Raw genomic sequence first — 13,136 nt, 5'->3', positions numbered from 1 at the left:
CAGAAAATTTCTTTGCCTTGTTTTTTGCAACAGAATAACGTTAGGTATTGCCGCAAAATATTTGTAAATATTTTAATCCTCTTTCGACTGTAATTTTGCTTTCCTATGTAGATATAGGTGTTGCACATTGTTTTCCTTAGTTTTGTTCACTTTTTGTTTTTAGAATAATAATTTTATGGTTTATTTTGTGTTTATTAAATCGAATTTGTGACCGCACGTGTTTTGTTTAAGTGCTTATTTCTTATATAAAACTATAGATCTGTTGCGTTTTCTTCTGACACCAGTTGTTACGTTATTTTCTTCGTTCACGTTCGTATGGGGTTCGTATGGATTTGGAGTGAATAATGACGACACTTGACGATGAAGTATCGAAACACATTTATTTAGCCAATATTAATCAGGAGATCTCCAAAGTCACTTTTTACAGTCGTCGAAGATGGACAATGTATCAAGGATGGTGGTTCAGTAAAACCATCAAAATATAACTCCTCCTGTGAAAATCTTGAAAATATAACGCTGATTTTTGTTGTTTGATTTCTGAATTAGTACCAATTCAGAAGTCAAACAACAAAAATCAGCGTTATACCTACAAAATTTTCACAGGACTAGTTTCGATGGTTTTACCGAACCATCATCTTCAGCTGCGAAACCGCAAAATGATTTTGCTGATTCGCTGATTTTTGTTGATTCGCTGATTTTTGTTGTTTGACTTCTGAATTGGTATTTATTCAGCGTGTTATTGTGTCTTAATTTCTGAATTAGTATTAATATTTATTTTAATTTCTGTTATAACTACGATTCGTTAAATAGTAACCGCTTTGTCGCAAAAGTCTTTATTGTAACCACACAGCAGACATTTCAGAATCATTACAAACCGAGAGAAAATTTGGATGCATTTTCATAAATCATTTCTCTTCTTTTAAAACTTCTATTTTTGACCTATAAATACTTTTATAATTTTTTTTTAAATATTTCCCATGATGCTGAAGTCTTATTTTGTTCGTCTCTGAGCTAATAGGAACATTAAAGCAACAAATTAGCTTGCAAACATTTTTAATATTTTATTTTTTAATTATTCTTTCGAATGATATTTTTGCTGCATATATTTAATCAGTTTCCTGCCTTCCGTCTAGACTTCCTATTAGTAAAATGCTTTTTTAGTTTTGATGAAAATAAAGCTGCATAGATGAAATAAATAAGGATATAGATTGAAAGAGAAGTATGGAATCAAATTAAGCTTTCTGATGTAACAGCATGTGCCAGATTTACAAAAAAAGATAAATTAAACATAAACTTGCGCACAGTTCTAAAGACAGTACGTAAATTTATGTTTAATTTATTAAGAGCCTTAAAAAGCATTTTAAAGCTTTAAAAAGCATTTCCCCCCAACAAATTCCATTTAAAAAGCATTTTCCCCGTTTACCTTTTAGAGACAGGATTTTGTTGGAGGCCGGAGAGATGAAAAATTAGCAACCGCCTTCGCCGGGAATCGAACCACGGACCTCTGGAATAACGGCCCAGCGTGCTACCGTTACACCACGAAGGCACACTAGGGAAGTGGGAGAAATACCTTATATAAATTCAGATATTGGGAAAATACTAAACACTTTCTCATTTTTCACTACCTCTAAACTCGTAAATCACTTACCAAGAGTACAGCTGCAGGGGGGATCACTTAAAAATTGTGGGAATTCAAAAATGGACATTAATGGCAAATTCTTTCAATGGAAAACACTTCGATATTGTTAGAAGCAATAAATTTCTTGAAATCTAAGTTTCAGTTTAAGATGTTAAAGTCTGTTCGTTTGGTTATAGCCGAAAACATCGCGGCAAAAACATCGCAGACGAAAACGTCGCAGAGAAAACAACGCAAGGCGAAAACGTCGTGCTACAAAACATCGTGGGAGAAAACATCGTGGTACAAAACATCGTCGTCGAAAATAAAGCGGTTCAAAAACTTTTCAATTTAAAAACATCGTCGTCGAAAATATCGTGGTAAAAAATAAAGTATCTACAAATCATCGCAAACATGCTTTTTTCAGGCTTTAATAAATATAAATGGATATTCCCGTAATGATTTGTGAGTGCAAGATGGAAAGAAGGATAATTTTTACTTTATATCTTTTATTAATCAATAAATTTTTGCTGAGAAAATAAAAAGGAAACATTAGCATAGAAAATTAATGCAATTAATTAAATTTTTAAAAATGCGATAATTTCTCCTTGTTTTCTCTTTTCCCTAGATGTTTTGTACGATGACGTTTTCGCCTTGCGTTGTTTTCTCCACGACATTTTCTCCCGCAGTGTATTATTCTCGATGTTTTCGGCGGACCCCTTCGAAACAAGATTTCAGGACATTTGAAGCATTCTTCAAAAGAAATGACAAGGCTACTCTTCTTTTCTGAGTTCGGACAAAATGAATGAAGTCAGGAATAAAATGCTGTAATCACCAATAAAGGGTAGTATCAGAAAGGTGGCATCGCAATCAAACTAACGCGTTGCGAAGTAATGTTCAATCATAAAAGTTAATTCTGATTGGGAAGATTCACCTCCATCATGCACCAAACATTCCCCCAAAGTCTGACAATATAAGCTGCAAATGAAATTTCAAGTGATATATTTTGGAGCACTATAGTTGTGTCATCCAGTGAAACAACTGGCAGGTAATATCCATTCTGGAATTTTCTCAGATTCTGAAATTTTTATATGGCCAACATTTAGATCATCCAGTACATACTAATTTTTGATCTTCCGCATGTTCAGTAGGCGTTAGATATCAGTTATAGTGTCTCTTAACTTTCTGGTCTGAGCGAAATATTCTTATATGAGCCAAGAAAGAAAGGATAGGGTTTAACTCCAAAATCTAACTGTTATCAAAATTTAAGAATAATTATCACAATTTCAATGGATCACTTGCGTAGGAGGCTTGAAACAAACATTCCTTTTAAAGCCTACACTGTACATTTTACTAGTGAATTAAACAGTGGCGTAGCTAGAACTCTTGGGCCCCTGTGCAAAAAATTTCCCTGCCCCCCCCCAATAAATTTACTGTGCTTAAAAAAAGGGGGGGAAGAAAGTCTAGATTTGTGGAGATTTTTAAATAAAATCCAGTAGGTTTCACATGCAAGTATATTTCGAGTTTCTATATAAAATCTGCGCCAATCCAAGTTTTTTTTCGCTTAATTTAGCAAGCTAGTAAATAACTGGTTATGTTATAAACTGAAAGACAACATGATAGGTAAACGTACCAAAAAGAAATGACACTAATAAACAGCGCTCTGTGATCAACTGAGCTTACGAACATGACTTATGCAGTCATATACAAGTCATAAATAAGATCTTTCATAATGTAAATGATACATTTGTTAGATATAAAACATATTTATCATAAGTTTCATAAAGAAAACTATTTGAACATACAATTTTTGTAGAAAATATGTGTGGTAAAGTTTCCCCCTCTTTCATTTAAGAAACCTTTTTGGTACATGATTCGATTTACTCGAATTACTTGATTACTACTCGAATACATGATTTTTATACGTGTTTTAAGTTTTTTAAGTTTAAATATGTAAATGTGATTCAACAGGACATTCATGGGTCACCTAAGCCTTTGGGCCCCTATGCGACTGCATTCCTTGCATACCATTATTTACGCCACTGGAATCAAATCTGCGAAATGAAAACTCGGAAAATGTCTCCTTCGAATCGTTAATAATAAAAAATCAATAAAATGTGCTATTTTTAAGCTTTTGAAAAACATTCCTTAATTTATTTCCAAATTCGATGAAAGGTGCAATTGCATCGGAGAAAATTAACAAGCACCATTCTCTTGAAGGTGGCTTTTATCGTTCATATTTAAACTCTGCTCGAGTACAGAAATAGAAATTTAAGCCTTTGAACATGACAAGTAGCAGAAAGACAATCACGTTTACCAATTACTATTTCTGGTAATAACCCGTCTTTATTTAGAAGCTTAATGAACTTGAAGATCACAATTTGCAGGAAGTCAGATTATCTAATACTTAAGTGTCCGAGGTCTGAGACCTGGCAATCTATGGCAATTTAAGCCATAAATGGTAAAAAACGGTTAATCTCATAAGCTCTTTGTGTGTCACAGAATAATTAGCAGACTGTATAAGCCAGTGTCATGTATTTTATTTAAGAAAACGTTTGATAAAAATATACAGTATTTTTTATTTTTGCAAATTTCTTGCATGTCACGATTAAATGCACGCATTTAAGGTTTTTTATCTGATAACTTTTATGCAATTAGAAGTATTTTTAGGCCAAAAGTGACATTAGTCTAGAATGGTATATTACTCTCGAAACGGCATTTTATGTCGAAACACTTAAAATGCTTTTAAATTGTTGCCACAGATAAGGGAGGACGCGCTGCTGTACCAATTAACAGCCTTGGCAGAGGGTTTGCTCGAGTCTTCCGTCACTAAACGAAACTACAGTGGTGGCCAAAATTGTGGACACTTTTGGAAATTTTTATGTTTTTGAACTTTGTATGCTTGAAAACGTTAAGTTTCACAAAATGCAAACTTGTATATATGATTTTAAAGAGAATTTATTACTGAATTCAATACAAAACACAAAATTCAATTATTTGCAATACAAAAAAAGTTAAACGATAATAGTTATCGATATACATTAGATAGTGATGATTGCAGTGAGTTATCAGTACTTAGTAGGGTACCCTTTATTTTTCATTACAGCTTCACATCGACGTTTCATTGAGCTCACAAGAGTTTTAAGCTCTTCTTTCGTTATTCCATGATGTCAGGAAACAATTATAGCCTTAATTAGTTCCCTTTTATTTGATGGGCGCCTCATTCGGACAAGAGTTTTCAAACGTTGCCACAAATTTTTGATAGGATTAAGGTCAGGACTGTTTCCTGGCCATGACAACAATTTAATGCTCTTTGTACGAAACCACTCTTTCGATATTTTGGCCGTGTGGCAAGGAGCAGAATCCTGCTGAAAAATAAACGAAGCATTGTTGGGAAAGAGATCTCTGATGGAAGGTAGAAGTTTTGGTTCTAGAATAGTGTCAATGTATTTTCTGGCATTCAGTGTCCCATCGATGACATGAAGGCGACCAATACCATCTGCTGACATGCATGACCAAATCATAACACTAACTGGGTTCTTCACAGTTGCTTGAATGCAGTCAGGATGTAGCTCTTCTCCTATTCTACGTCTTACATATTTTCGCCCATCACTACCGAATAACGATATTTTAGTTTCATCACTCCATATAACTTGTGACCACTGATCATTTGTCCAATTAATGTGTTCCTTTGCCCACTGTAGTCTTTTTTTTTTCGTTGCTGAAAATTAAGATAAGGCTTTTTTCGTGGAATTCTACGTCTCAGTCCAACATCTGTTAATCTTCTCCTGATTGTTCTTGAACTGACAGAAACACCAGCATCATTCCGATCACTTCTGATGGCCGCTGATGACATTTTTCTATCTTGGAGACATAGTCATTTTATTCTTCTGTCATCAATAGATGTGGTGCACCTTTTTCGGCCTTTTCCTTCTTTGTTTTTTATTGAATTTTTCTCCTGATATCGTAAACAAAACTTTCGGACTCCAGATGTAGTCACTGAGCCACCCACCTGTCTTGCAATTTCAGCATAGGAGAGACCACTTTCTCGTATATATTACATCTCTCGTAATAATATTACATCTCTTTCTAGGTGTCCAATCTACTCTTTTATTTGATGTCATTGCTTCTTGACTAAATATTAAAAATTTTTACAAAAATTCCTACTTGTAATTGCAGTGTATAAGAAACAGGTTCTCCTTCTACAGAACAAAGCAAAATAATGAATTGTTTCAAGTGTAAACATGATGTCAGCTTCTACTGGCAGTTACTAACATTTGATTGGCTCTCAGAACAAGAACAGCGATTGGCCAGGAAAGCTATACATTACAAACCACTTTATAACTGTGTTTTTTATTTATATTAAAGTACATATAACTTTTTTGTATTGCAAATAATTGAATTTTGTGTTTCGTATTGAATTCAGTAATGAATTCTCTTTAAAATGATATATACAAGTTTGCATTTTGCGAAACGTAACATTTTCTATAAGCATGCAAAGTTCAAAAACATAAAAATTCCCAAAAGTGTCCACAATTTTGGCCACCACTGTAAATTAAATTGTTGCCACCAAATATTATCGTGCTGTATTACTTTTAAAGAAATTAAATGATGAAGAATCTGCAATGTAGGTATGTTTCTCGCATTGTGGAAAAGCAACGGAAATTAGAGCCAACCAGGTTTGTGTGACGCAGTCTTGCACCCGAACATGGGTACTTGGAAGCTCGAATTTTGAATTTCGAATTCGTTTTATCATCTACGTCGTATTTCTTAGAACTTTAAATAATGTAGGGCTAACAAGCTCAATAATTTCAAAGGCAGCGTACGCAATAATCTGTAACGAATAAATTATTTTTATCTTCAGCTCGCAAGACTGCCTGTCGGGAATTCTAAATATATGCTTTTTTTAAATATTTTGTGATTTTGCCGTTGAATGGAATTTTGTGTGGCGTAAGAGCCAAAAATGTGATATTTAATAAACAACGTAAGCACACAAAATGTTAATACAAAGGAAACGAACAAAAGTTTTGAAAATCCATCTTAGTAAGAAAACTCATCTTAGTAAAAAACATTAAGTACTCATCTTAGTAAAAAACATTAATTACTCATCTTAGTAAAAAACATTAATTACTCATCTTAGTAAAAAACATTAATTACTCATCTTAGTAAAAAACATTAATATGATGAACTGAGAAAAGACTAAAAAAAAAAAAAAAATCTGAAATGTTTCAGATTTTAAATTACGTCCAAAGGGGCGTTTTTTAACATTTTGTGTGTTACCTTTCTTTATTAAATATCATGTTCCTCGCACTTAAACCATAAGATCCAGTGCAACAGCAATATCGCAAAATAGTTTTAAAACGAGCCTATCTTTAGAATTTCCGATACAGAGACTCACGCGCTGGAGATAAAAATGTTTTTTCTGCACAACGTTGCCATTGCTCGCTTTGAAATCCTTGAGTTTGTTAATCAAAAATTCGTCAAAGTTTTAAAAAATAGGAAATCGATCATAAAACAAATTTCAAATTTCAAATTTGGTCTTCCACATGCTCATATTCGTTGGAGGATTACGTTATTCAAAATTCGATGACTCTATGTACCGTTGTTTTATCACAATACGAGAAATACACATACATTTATGCAGATTTTTCATTATTTAATTTCTTCAAATATAATGCAGGACTCTAACATTTTGTGGCAACAGTTTGAAAAGTGAACCGACATTTATGAGTCCGACGCAAAATGCCAAAACGAAACTACTAGTCCTTCGGGATTCAAATCCCTTTGGACTAATAAATAAATGTATACCAACACTTAGCGCTGCATGGGAATTCTAAACGTACGCTACTGTGCAGCTTCAAAAAGTTTTGTAATGTTGCGGTTGCATTGCATATGGCGTAAGTGCGAAGAAAAGAATGCTTAATAATGAAACTGAAAAGACGAAAAAAAAAAAAAAAGTTTAGCAGAAGTGAATGTAACAGCAGATTGGTAGACAGCGAGCTCAGCGAGAACGTTAAAAACCTTAACAAACCGATTTGGAAGACCGATAAAATTTCAAACTTTTCAGATTTTTTGTTATTAGAAGCCGACACTTTATAAGGCCTCTCCCACTGGGTTTATATGGGCTAACGGAGACAGTTGACTTAGCCGACTCACCTCCAAAACCAGTTTTATCCCGGCATAGCGGAGCTACTCGACACATGAAACTGAGTCCGTTAGCTCAGATAAACCCCAGTGTGAAAGGCCCTTATGAGTGGCGGATACACAAAAAAGCATATGAAATTTGCAAACTTGTCAGAAAGTTTTCATTCAATTGAAAAGAGATTAGAAATTTTGATGTACATAGACTAAGGGCCGTTCATAGTGGGGTTTATATGAGCTAACGGACTCAGTTTCATATGTCGACCAGCTGCGCTATGCCTGCAGTTCAGATTTTCAACTTGCAGCCCTATGGGATAAACTGGTTTTGGAAATGGGTCGGCTACGTCAACTGTCTCCGTTAGCTAAATCACTGCTCCGCAACAGGTGTGCCCTGGCACACTGGTGTGACATGAGTAGGATGTAGGTGTGCCGCAATCAAATACATGTATTTGACATTTTGCAATTTTTTATCATGTATTTAATACACAATGACAATTTCTTTCCTTAATAATGTCTATTTTAAATGTTTTTATATATTTCACTGTTGTGTGTGTGATTGTAAGTGTGTCAGCATTTGAATTTTTTCGGCACTTCCTTGATAACTCGGAACTCTGGTGTGCCACGAAATTCCAGAAAGAGTTTTTGTGCGTCGCAGGTGAGAAAAGGTTGCGGAGCACTGAGCTAAATTATAGCGTTGCGAGGCCCCAACATGCCAGAAACAGTGGTTGCTATGAACTGTAAATTACACAAACTCGTAAGAAGGGTTTAAATCCCTTTTTATTCCACTTAAGAAATAACAGCTGCGTTCACTTGACGCTCACAAACTACGCCGACCCGGCGGTTTAACAAAACAGAAATGTGCAACTAAAATGACAGGATGAATAAATAACGAGATCACTACCTACGAGGCTCTAAATTCGTAACTAACTTAACCGCGTTCTAAGATACAGCTGAGATTCAGCAAGCTTACTGATTAAGCAGTTGAAGATTCAACGAACTGCCGAAATAGGCACACAGGCCGAAACGCGCGGTTCTTAAATTTCTATCTAGCAAACTTCACGCTCGCGATTCAAGAAGCACACATACAATCTCGTTTTCCTTCTATTTAAACTAAACTTACTTCTGCTAAAAATTTGAATAGACTGCGCATTCTACTACAATTTACATACTCTGGCATTGGCAATTCTAGGGGAAAGTAAAGGCTTGACAGGAAAGATAGCTTAAAATAAATGTTAGTTAAAATAATATAAACCCTACAAAATAATAGCTAATATTATTTAGCTATCCGTAATATTATTTAGCTAATCCGTTAGCAAAATAATAGCTAAATAGCAGTGAAAGGGCCGTTCACACTGCGATTTAAAGGCACTTTAATTCACACTACCCTTTAAAGGGTCGTTCACACTGTGGTTTATCTGAGCTAACGGAGACAACTGACATAGATGACTCAGCTCCGAAACCAGTGTTTCCTCATAAGCAAGCGAGTCGAAAAATCTTAACCCCACGTATAGCAAGAATGGACGACCTCCATCTTGTAAAACAGACAAAATATGCTAAGACCCATACTACTGTGTTTCCATGACCACAAAACCATAAACTAAAGAAAAACAATGCAGTCACGGCCAATGAATACTTGGCAACGTAATGTTGCCAATTCATAACAAAACGTTACGAACCTGTGCATGAGCCAATGTCATATATATATATACAGGTATTAAAAGATAAGTTAGCATGTAATGACAAGTTAAAATAGAAATAAAACTAGCAACTATAGTTTAATATAGTAAATATCTACCGTTTTTGCATTCATTTGCGAAATGCAAATTATTCGGAAGCACCCAATTATTTTTGATAGCTGAAGGAGTAAATAATTTTATCGGCCTTAAGGCCATGCGATGATGGTATTTATTAGGGCAAAATATTAAATGTCTACCTGCCTGAAAAGTAATTGCTTTCAAACAGGAATTTAAGAGGTTTGGTTTATTTTGGTTTATTTTAATTATGGCAAAGCACACTAGGGCTATTTGCCTAAGGTAAGGGATGCCTTCGCGGAGGACGTTCTAAGGGAAACTGGCTCGTATATACGTTACACATGGGGAAAAACACGAAAACGCCCATGCAGCCAGCCTGTTCGCGGGATTCGAACCTCGGACCGAACTACCAGTGTTCAGCGACTTTACCGCTCGGCCGCTGGTGGGCCAACTGTAAAATGAATGAAGGAAATGAAATGGAAAACATTATTAGAAAATTTTATTGGGAATTCTTAGCGAATTTTTCTGGTAAGATGCAAAGGGAAAATAGTAAGATCAAAGAGATTAATTTTTTCCCTTCTCTTAAATCTTATTGAAAATTAATCTTATTAGATAACGAATTTTTCGAGTAAGATATAAAGGGAATATAATTAATCCCTTTATATCTTATTATGGATTAATTATTTTCACTTCTCTTTTCTTAAACCTAATTGAAAACAAATCTTATGGTGGGCGGAATTTAAGAGGAAAACCGATCCGTATTACACCTGAGGAAAGTCGAGGGAAGACGCAATTTAGCCATCTCATTTCTTCTCTTAGAATGAAATTCAGTGGCAAAAAGCCAACGCTCAGTAATTCCCCCCTCTTAACCAACGGTAAGCTCTAGAAAAAAGGACCATATCAGATAAATATCGCGACATTTTTTCCATTTACAGTACATTACGTAAATTGCTAGTGATTTATAGCAAAGACTTTTATTTCTGTTTTGGTAAATTAATTTGAAATGATTACACCACATTTTCATTGAATACCTATATGGCTCATATCGGGTTAACTTTAGAAATCCGGAGACACGTGCTCTGTGTTCCGTTCCGAAATTATTATTGCTATTAAGGAGGGTATAACATCTATTAAAAATGATGTACTATTGAAAGAAATACGAATTTTGCCTGATAATGGCAGCTCCTTCAGTGTCCGCGTGTTTATATGAAAGTGGATGATAAATCCGCTTAGCCATCTTTCTCAGAGCCATTTTGTTGATTTCGGTCAAGACCTGTCATGTACAGAGGGTGTTTACACATTATTAGAACGATTTTGATAAAGAATTAAGAAAAAGCAAATGCGTCGGTATAAAAATTTCTGGTAACTTCTTATTTGAAATGAGAAATATCGTCTAATAATTTAAAGTTTATTCTTCTTTCAAAATGCCACATGTAAGCAAGTTGTGAATTAAAAGATGTGTTTCTGCGCTTTCCGAAGAGAAATATTCCGATTCTCTAACTCAAAAACTTTGTGAGATGCATGGCATTAAAATATGTAAGTGCAAAATGAGCAAACGGAAAGGGAAATTATAAATCGGAAAGGAAAAGGGCCCTCAGTCGTTGCATCTACATGGAAAGAAGGCACCAAACGCATACTCGAAAAAGGTACGTACTGTTTCTAATGTTTCTAAAATTAAATGATTGGTAACAAGAGAAAATAGCAGACGCAAAAATCAATTGTAGAGTCTTTTATTACATCTGCAGCAACAAAAAGCAAAATAATAAACTTAAACTCGAAAATTAAGAAATTAAACTTAGCTAATCTAACTAAAAAGATATAGCCGAAGCTATCAAGATTCTAACAGAGTTGGCCCCTTAACGCTAATTAATGGCAAAGCTATTAAGGGCCTAAGGTACGGCCAAGTGTAATAATAGCTTAAGAGAGAGAATAGCCTAAAAAAAGGCGAACGCGCGCTAGTCAGAATCTCTGGCTCTCTAACAAAGTCAGTAGAAATTCGCATTTAAATACTTCTTCTCATATGCATTCAACCGCGATTCTGAAAATACGTTCTGGCCGGAAGTTGTAAGCTTAAACTAAGGAAGATAGGAAAGTAACTTTTAACTAAAATTAACTGTTAGAAAAACTAAGCTAAACCTTACACCCTATATGAAAACTATTTAGCAGAAGATAAATGGAAATACATTGTCACTATTGATGTAGCATGTTTTTACTTCCTTGTACGAAGTAAAAAGGAAATATTGTAATCGCGAAAAGTTTCAGGCAGCATATTTCAACGAAAATATCCATTTTGACCGCTATCGAACGCAATTTAACGATGTTTTGCGTGATATCTGTGCGTAAGGACAGAATAAAAGACTCTTTTTCTAAAAAAAAAAAAAAAAATTATAAAACTGCTTTAAAATTAATTCTGAAGAGAATTTTTCGTGGCGTCTGTACGAACGTATGTACGTACGTACGTACCTCGCATAACTCAAAAACGAGTAGCCTCAGAACGTTGAAATTTTGTATATAGGACTGCTATAACATGTAGACGTGCACCTCGTATTTTGGTAGCAATCGGCCGCGCCAAACGTATAGAAATATATTTATATATATATCCACTCTGTTACCCGGCTCAGTGATCTCAGTTTCTTTACTCTTATATGTTTGTAAATTGTATATTTTTTGCTTTAAAAATGATTGAATTATGTTGTTTTTATCTTCTGGTTAAGGATTTCATGCCTTTAGTGAATCTGTGTGCAATATTTCTAGAATTATCAGCAATTTTAAAGTTGTTTAATTGCCGCGAAGCCTGTTTTTAATGGCGGACATTGATGTTTACATTTGAAACAGGAGACTTGTGGATTTGTTGCCAATCTAGAGAAACTTAGCTTCGCAACAACAAAGATAACGCATTCGTTTATTATTGCCAATTAAATCATGCTTAATTCTTTCTGGAATTTTTTCGAGGAAATAAGTGTTTGAGATTTACTTCGTAATTTTTAATATAGATATTTTGAGTTTTTATGTATTTTTGCCTTCTCGCGAAGTGAGAACTGAATTAATTAAACGAGAAATACTCAATCGTCTGTGAAAAACTGCTTCTTTTTTGTTTTGTTTGCTTAATTTCTTTTATACATCATTCTAGCTTTATTATAGTATTTGAATAGAACATGTGGCAACGATTAGATAATTCTATTCTTTAAATGATGTAAATTTTGTGCATTATGAGTTATAATATTAACGAAATATATACATTAACTGTTATATAATTATTGTATTATATAACAGTTAACTTAGTTTCTGTTATACAATTATTATATAAGTTAACTATTATATAATTATTAATACTGTTAAATGAATCTAGCGTCAGAGTGTCGCTATGGTAAACAAATACTAGAATGAATTTTAAAGAATGCATTTATTCTATTGTGGTTTTTGAGCTGTCGGCGAAATAGATTTAATTCAATCTAATAAGTTTAAATGAAATGCAAGAAAAAATGCGTATAATTTAATATTTCAATACAAGGAAGTCATGTGGTGTACACATTAGATTTTTTATCTAGATGTTTGCAATAAAAAAAAGATCTATTTAATTGGAAATGAAGAAAGATATATGTACAAACCTGGTTCCATCAGTGGCAAGT

The 13,136-nt window shown here is 34.1% G+C and overlaps 1 non-coding gene across 1 annotated transcript; it reads right to left on the bottom strand.

The window, feature by feature from the left end:
• Nucleotides 1-1,474: 1,474 nt before the first annotated feature.
• Nucleotides 1,475-1,546, bottom strand: TRNAN-GUU (transfer RNA asparagine (anticodon GUU)). The gene has a single exon. It is a non-coding gene; the product is annotated as a tRNA-Asn (tRNA).
• Nucleotides 1,547-13,136: the final 11,590 nt, after the last annotated feature.

This window comes from Stegodyphus dumicola, chromosome 6, assembly GCF_044657685.1.
Source record: "Stegodyphus dumicola isolate Sdum_Otavi_A_Nest chromosome 6, ASM4465768v1".
In the NCBI taxonomy this organism is placed as follows: Eukaryota; Metazoa; Arthropoda; class Arachnida; order Araneae; family Eresidae; genus Stegodyphus; species Stegodyphus dumicola.
This window is presented reverse-complemented; position numbering and strand designations above follow the sequence as displayed.